The 8,631-nt window shown below is 39.9% G+C and overlaps 1 protein-coding gene across 2 annotated transcripts in view; it reads right to left on the reverse strand.

Annotated features, from left to right (window-relative positions):
• Nucleotides 1-6,742, reverse strand: part of trpc4b (transient receptor potential cation channel, subfamily C, member 4b) — an 85,162-nt gene extending 78,420 nt beyond the window's left edge. The window contains exon 1 of one of the 2 annotated variants that reach the window (XM_060826786.1): nucleotides 6,576-6,742. The gene's annotated coding sequence lies outside the window, so the exon portion shown is untranslated. Of the gene's footprint in view, nucleotides 1-4,536; nucleotides 4,559-6,575 lie in introns of those variants that run through there. The other variant, XM_060826788.1, reaches the window with a different exon arrangement.
• Between the last annotated feature and the right edge of the window lie 1,889 nt (nucleotides 6,743-8,631).

Raw genomic sequence — 8,631 nt, forward strand, 5'->3', positions numbered from 1 at the left:
CTTCATGAAATCATGCTGACTTTGCTTGAGTATATTATTAAGAGCCTGGATGACATACACATAATGTACACATACACATTCCTCTGATCCTAAGTTCTTAGGTCCTTTTGTTTATAATTTATTCCCTTGCAGTTTTGTCCTGCCCAATTCCACCATCTCACACTTATCCAGATTGAATTTCATTTGCCGTTGATCAGTTTGTCGATATCCTCATGTAATCTAAGGCTATCATCCTTACTATTTACCATCCCAACAACTTCTGTATCATCCACAAAATTACTGATCAACCCTCCTACATTCAGATCTAAAATCATTTATATATGTACCACAAACAGCGAGAGCCAAAACACTGATATCTGTGGCACTCCACTGGACACAGGCTATCAATCACAAAAGCAACGCTCATGCTTCACCCTCTGTTTCTTGCCATTGTGACAATTCCAGATCCAATTTGCCAAATTTCTTTGGATCCCGTGGGCTCTTAGCTGTGCTCTCAGTCTCCCAAGTATGGCCTTATCAAAAGCCTTGATGAAGTCCAGGTAGACTAAATGAAATCACTAAATTGCTGCTATCATCTACACGTCTGTCACCTCTTCAAAAAAGTCAAACAAGTTAGTCAGACATGACCACACCTTAACAAAACCAGGTTGGCTGTTTTTTTATTAATCCCTGTTTCACCAAGTGGAGATTAATTCTATCCCTCAGAATTACTTCCAATTATAAGTATGTAAGTTAGCCGGCTGAGCTGGAAGGTTTGTTTTCATACATTTTGTCACCATACTAGGTAACGTCATCAGTGAAAGTGTCGGTGAAGCACTAATGGTATGCCCTGCGTTTCTATTTATAGGTTTTCCTTACTTAAGGTGAGTGAAATCATTTCCGGTTCTTTTTTCAAGGGAAGCTACATAGGATCTAAATTGATGTGTTTATTAATGGAGTTCTGGTTAGAATGCTATGCCTCTAAGAATTCTCATGTGTATCTTTGTTTTGCGTGTCCTACAATATGTGTGTTGTCCCAGTCAAAGTGGTGCCCTTCTTTGTCTGTGTGTGGAAACTAGTGATAATGGGTCATGTCTTTTGGTGGCTAGTTGGAGTTCATGTATCCTGTTGGCAAGTTTCCTGCTTGTTTGTCCAATGTAATTTTTCTTTACAGTTCTTACATGCTTTCTAGTATATGATGTTAGATTTGCTGGTGGTATCTAATGGATCCTTTAGGCTCATTAGTCACTGTTTAAAGTGTGTTGGTAGGTTTGTGAGCTACCATGACGTCAAGGGGTCTGAGTAGTCTGGTAGTCATTTCTGATATGGCTTTGATGTTAGATAATGTGGCTATAGTTTTTGGTTGCATTGTATCTGCTTATTTGGGTTTGTTTCTGAGGAATTGATAGATTGTGTTTGTTGGGTAACCATTTGTCTTGAAAATGTTGTACAGATATTTTTCCTCTGCTTTTTGTAGTGCTCGGGTGCTGCAGTGTGATGTAGCTCATTGTAGTAATGTCTTGATGCAACTCTGTTTGTTTCTTTCAATGAGCTACATCACATTACAGCATCCTGGAACTACAAAAAGCAGAAGAAAAACATCTATACAATGTTATCAAGAAAAATGGATACCCAATAAACACAACCTGCCAATTCCTCAGAAAGAAACCCAAACAAGCAGATACAATGCAACCAAAAACTATAGTCACTTTACCTTACATCAAAGACATATCAGAAATGATTTCCAGACCACTCAGACCCAGTGGCGTCATGGCAGCCCATCAACATACTTAAACAGTGACTGATGAAACTAAAGGATCCATTAGATACTACCAGCAAATCTAATGCCATTTACAAGAAACCTTGCAAGAACTGCAAAAAACACTACACTGGGCAAACAACCAGGAAACTTGCCAATAGGATACATGAACTCCAATTAGCCACCAAAAGGCATGACCCACTATCACTAGTTTCCATACACACAGACAAAAAAGGACACCATTTTGACTGGGACAACACACACATCCAAAGACAGGTGAAACAAAGACATGAACGAGAATTCATACAGGCATAACATTCTAACCAGAACTCCATCAATAAACACATTGATTTAGATCATATCTATTTTCCCTTAAAAAAAGAACTGGAAATGACATCACCCACCTTAAGTAACGAAGACCTATAAATAGAGATGCTGGGCATACCACCAGCACTTCACTGGAGACTTTTACTGATGTTACCTAGTATGGTGACGAAATGTATGAAAACAATCTTCCTGCTCAATGAGTTAACTTACATACTTGTCATTAACCTGAGGTATAAATCTTCTCAAAAATTGCTTCCAATAGTCTCCCAACCACTGAGTTTAGACTGACTGACCTATCGTTATCTCCCTTCTTGAACAATGGTATTGCATTGGCTCTCAATCCTCTGGCACCTCTACCATGACCAAAGAGGAATTGAAAATTATTGCTAGTGCCTCTGTTATTTCCTCGCTCAACAGTCTGGGATACATTTCATATGGCCCTGGTGATTTATTTATTTTGAAATTTACCAGACCACTGAAAAAAGTTGCATATAGACCAAAGGTTCTGATTATATCACAGTCCTTCTCCCTTACTTTTATTCCCACAGTGTCCCTTGCAGTAGTTAACATTCACAATTTTACAATTCTTCAGGACATTTGCAACCCATCAAGTCCAGGGGACTTACTAGCCTTGAGCTCCATGAGTGGAGTAAATAGAATCATAGAATCCCTACAGTGTGGAAGCCGGCCATTCAGCCCATTGAGTCCACACCGTCCCTCTGATGGGCATCCCATCCAGAGTCACCTCCCATGACTAATCCACCTACCCTACACATTCCTGGATATTGTGGGCAATTTAGTATGTTCAATCCGCCTAACCTGCACATCTTTGGATTGTGGGAAGAAACTGGAGCACCCGGAAAAACTCACACAGACAAGGGGAGAATATACAAATTCCACACAGGCAGTCATGTAGGCCAGTCAGTCCATCCAGTCTGCTCCTCAATTCAGTTGAGATCATGGATGATTCGATAACCTTCAACTCCATTTTCCTACCTTTTCACCATCACCTTTGATTTCTGAACAATTAAACATCTGTACATCCCAGCCTTGATAATCCTAATACTTTCACTGTATTGAGAGCTGTTGCATTTATTCTCTCCCCTTCCCCTCGCCCTCCTCCATTTTGTCATATAATTATTTATCATTTTGGAAAGCTACTGCCTTGTATCATAAAGACTGTTATAAAGTATTTACTCCTCTGCCATTTCCTTGTCGTCTTGTTATTTCCCCAGTCTCATTCTCTTTGGGGTCTATATTCACTTTGACCTCTCTCTTCCTTTTGTCATATTTAAAGAAGGTCAGTAATACTGTTAGTTTACTCTCAGAGTTTATTTTCTTCCTCTGCTATTTTTTTGGCTATGATCCATTGGATTTTAAAACAATTATAATCCTCTGGCTTACCACTGCTCTTTAACACATTGCACGATTTTCTTTCAATTTGATACTATCCTTAACTTCCTTGGTCAACCAAGTTTCCTTGAAGGTTGTAGAAACAACAAAAAACAAGTATCTAGAAAAAATTTGTAATTGTATGGTTGTCTGTTATGGTGAGTGAGAGAGAGAGAGAGAGAGAGGAGTAATGTGGCAAAATGAGTCATGGAAATCAGACTGCCTGGAAAGAGAAGAAAACTTAAGGCCAGACGAGAGACAGAATCATAGACAAAGCAAGAAAAAAAGATGAACGGCTGACAGATGAACACATATGGGAGGTTGGTCACCTGGCATTGTGGTGACCCCAAACTGAAAATCAAACAGACAAAGGAGGACATTGGCATTGCTATATTTAGCCAAGCAGTCATAATGCACATGCTCAGGTTCCACTATTCAAATTTAGCCCCAAGTCACCAATAGACACAAAGACCCAAGTCTACATCACAACTTTTAGGAGAGACTGAAGTTTTTAAAAACACTTGTGAACACATGAAATGGCACAACAATGATCCAAGGGGCAGTGCGAATGTCATCGCCAATTGTGTGTTTTTAAACAATTCTGAAAAGTTAATGTCAGTTTTCAGAAAAAAAATCGAAAAAACAATCAGAACCCATTTTGAAGGAGTTTGTCAGATTTTACTATTTTAGGTATCTTATGAGTAGATGTATAGGGTTTCACATACACTTGTGAGTATCCGCCATCTGGCGCAGCAACCTTGACGTTGAAAACATACATGACACTGCTAGCTACGGTTAGAACTGGTACTGCAAGTACTCAAAATGAGTTTTCAAATGAACGCATGCTTCACGAAGCAATTTTTATCTAAATGGATAGCACTAATTCCCTCGATGAATTAAGAAAATATATAAAATACAGTAAAGCGTGCTGTGTAGAAATTATACTTAGATCGATATCTCCACCCCTATATTTGCAAACGGTTGCAATAAATTACGAATGGTCCGCTCCCGCCGCTTATCGAGCTTTCTTTAAGAGTTTGCATGCAAGGTGGGGGGTATTAGAAAGATGTTGCACTTACTTTCGTGAATGCACAGGCCACTTCGGTCGGGCAGAAACCGGAGTTATTTGCGGATCCACATCCGAAATTCTAACATTCTGAAATTCGAATGGGTCTCGGAATTGGGGCAACGAGCAATGAGCAGCTATCTGTAACATTCAGCGCTAAGTTCAAACATTCCTTGCGATTATTGGAAAGCCACTGAAATTGTGGACAGTGATTTGTAGAAGTCTGAGTGCTGCAGCACACAGCAATCCAGAAATTACGGAGTGGCATTAGGCAACAAATGCTCAACGCTTTTAGGGGAATTCAGATACCATCAAACACGTTCCAAAAGTGAACTCTTCGTCACTATTAAATTAAAGGGCATTAAAATCGGTTAATAGGTCCCTCGAAAATGTTCATCCATTATCATTACGCAGTAATAATGTTAATTCTATAGCATCAATTGCCACTTAAGCTTTTTTTCCATTGGACTAATCAAGGGGGTTGAGATTGGATGCTCCAAAATGGATTTTCGCCTTAATAAGGCTCCAGGCTAAATATCAAAATCCTTCAATTGTTTGATAAAACCAATGTTAAAATCCAGCACACGTCTGATATTTCAAGTCCAATGGCTGACCGAAATCCCGGCTTTAAAGAACTGCGGATGCTTGAAATCAGAATCAAAAAACAGAAATAGCCGGAAGAACTCAGCCGATCTGACAGCATCTGTGGAGGGAAATCAAGAGTTTTTCAGTTCCGAAGAATGGTCGCTGGACCCGACACGTTAACTCTGATTGTTCTCCACAGATGCTGCCAGACCTGCTGAGTCTTTTTTCAGCATTTTCTGGGGGTTTTTTGTTTCTAAAATTTTACCTAACCAGATTTAGGAATGACAGCTTTAAGCGTTACTGCTCAGTCTTCAAGATTCAGTATTTGCCAAAGGAAAAATATCCAAAAGATTGGTTCATTTCATTCCCACCGTGGTTTTCCTCCGCCCCGCCCCCTTGTATCAGCAAAGCTATTTACTACACTGTGCGTTTTCTTTTGAAAATAAACAATTTGAAATACTTTCTTCGCTGTAGAAGATAGCCCTGCACAGTTCCCAAGTAAACTGTTTCTGTCCTGCACACAATAATGAAATTTGCTCTGTGGAAGTGAGTTATTGCGCTGAGGCTCTGCAAAATGTTTCTTGGGAGACCCATGTAGACATTGTTTAGGGAATAGATATACAATAACGAGTTAACAACCAACCTGGCTGCTAACAAAGTTAACTTCAACACAGCCTCACTATGTATCCGATTTAGCAAAGACTGAGAGGCAACACCCATTTAAAACAAAAAGTTATTCCTTGATTTTACCAACCAAGTCCAACCAACAATTCAAAACACAGTGTGTCCTGTTTTGTTTCCTCTGTTGATTCATAACTTTCTGAACCGATTCATAAATGCACATGATTTGACACAGTCGTTCGATTTTAATGGACTGCGTTATAAATAATGTATACATTCGTTCTTCTTTGGTTAAATCACTGAACATACTGAACGGAATCCCCAAATTTAGCATGATTACCAGTGCAGGCAAAAAGGCAAATATTGAGAAAGGGATACAGTAATGTCCAACGGTGGCGCCCTTCACCAACAATACAGCTTACAACAGACATTGACGCACTGATATAATAGTTTAATCGTATGTGAAATGTCGACATAAAGTCAATGGACATTTATTATTCCGATAAACTAATCCTTTGGCGGAATGTATGTTAACTGGGAAATGTAATAAACTAAGGCTGGTATTTAAGGATGTACAATGTGGGGAAAAAAAATTGCATTTCGAAATTCAACATAAGCATCAGATGCAATGGAAATTCTCTTTCTCCACCATTTCCCAAACCTCCAAACCCCAATTTCACACAACTCTTTGGTCTCTGCGGGCACATGCGCTAGGGAAAAAAAATACTAAAGTGTCCGAAGAAGGCGACGGAATCCAACAATTTTATTTAAAAACAAACAATTTTCACCCAGCCCTTTTGTCACTTTGTACAATGCAGAAACAACAACCTGAAGATAACCACTTACTTGGTATTCTAAAGCCGCATCGTGTTATGTTTGTGTCCACAGGTTTGTTTTTTTTTGGTACAGTATTCAATGTTTCACATCCTGACAATCGAATATCTGTTCAGGAGGCGTAAAATACACTTTAGCGGCCGGCTGTTTTTCTCCGTGCCTTGAAACATTTTTTTTTGTCCCCCAGTAACTCCTTTATTGTAAATAGGGAGCTCTCGTTTCAGGTGCTAACACGGTCCCCGCGAAACGACATGACCACATTTTCACGAGTGTCGGGCACTTCAATTATTTTAACATTTATCATCGCGTTTTGTAATTCCAAACCCAACGAAGCGACGCACAAAGTGAGAATTTCTTCATTTGTACTTTCGCCAGAGGAGGAGGGGAGACACATAGGATGAGGTTGTTGAAGAAGAAGGAGGAACGTAGGCGTTAGGAACCCTCCTCGAAGCCTGGAGCTGCCTTCACTGTTCATTCGGCGTTGGGGGGATGTGGGTGTTACTTGGTTGTCAGATGAGTCAGGAGTTGCCTCTTCTCTGGGTGCCTGGCCCCGGCTGACAGCCCGCTCCTTGCCTTCCCGCCCTCAAGCCCCGGCAATGCGCACGTGTACCGACACCACTGGAGGCGGCAAGAGGAGGGGAACTGCCTCCACCGCTTTCTCTCTGTCCCCTCCCTCCACTGAGGGGTGCTGAGCCAGGCAGATTTCTCGCCAGCCTGGCAGAAGAACGACGGATGGAAGACTTCCTTCCAAGACCCAAAATAAACCGCCGAATCCCACTTTGGGGAAAACACATGCCCTTGGGGGAGTGCGCATGTTACTTCCAAAAAAAGGAGCTGAAAGATCCAACACAGCGCCTCCAGGCTTCTCACTTTAATTTGGACAGCCGAGAACTCTTGAGGGGCAGTTGAGAAACTTAGTGACTAACGAGTGAATATCAGCACAGGTGTGTTGAAAACAGTGTTGTGTTGACGAATCTGTTATCATGGTTGTGCCCCAGGCAAGGATCTAGAGAGACTCGTTGATAATATTTTTCACCTAATTTCTGCTAACTAGTTACACCATTGAGGCTATGTACATTGACCAATTCTATGAGATATGAACTCTGTGGCCAAATTTTCATTTCCAGGATTTCTAAAATTCCAGGAAATTTCCACATTTCCATGTGCCTTCATGATTCTGATCTTAGATTCATACATACTGCAATGTCTAAAATGTGGTTGTATTTTGTGTTTGATTTGTTTAATACACCTTTTACCATTTTTGAACTGGCTGACTAGCTATTACCACAATATTTGGTATGAGGGTGTGTGGACAAGCAGTGAGTTCAAACTCTGGTCATCTGCTGAAAAAAATTTTGTGTGACCATGTTTTGTGGTGCAAGATGACATATCAATATCTTAATTTTTCTTCAACAAGCACTCCACTCTTAACCTCTCCATTAACCTGTGGGTATCTAGATGGTCTAGTGATATGCACAAATCTATAGCATTCTGCAAAGCTTTTGAAACATTAAATGGCAAACTATAGGTTAATATCTGAAATAACTATATATGGGATGCAATGCATTTAAAATATCCTCGAGGAAGGTAATAACAGCTTCCATGATAAGCCCATGCAAATGTTGGACCTCAATGCATCTTGAGTAATAGTTGATAATGATGAGGGATATTTTCCCATAGCTCAAAAAGAACCATGGTGAGATATTTCCACAATCTAAATGAAAGTGAGGAAACTAAGTGGTTTGTTTTGTTTATGATAGTGGATTGTGCATTTTTTGTGTAATTAAATTGAAAGTTCTGGCCACCATATAGAAGTTTGTGCTCTATCTTGACACTTGTATGACCAAGTGACCTTGGTGTAAACCTCTGAATAATGTTGAGATTGAATACTCAGAATGACTAATCTCTCATTTTACATCAACATATCATTTACGTCACTAAGATGTCTTCACTGTTTCAAGGATTGCTTGAGAATGTGATTACTTAGAATATATTCTGGCTGTTCATCAATGCCAAATTTGCACACATCTTTCATCTGTTTTCTGAGATTTCTGAATTTCTTCTCAAT

The sequence above is a fragment of the Hemiscyllium ocellatum genome, chromosome 6 (genome assembly GCF_020745735.1).
Source record: "Hemiscyllium ocellatum isolate sHemOce1 chromosome 6, sHemOce1.pat.X.cur, whole genome shotgun sequence".
Classification (NCBI taxonomy): Eukaryota; Metazoa; Chordata; class Chondrichthyes; order Orectolobiformes; family Hemiscylliidae; genus Hemiscyllium; species Hemiscyllium ocellatum.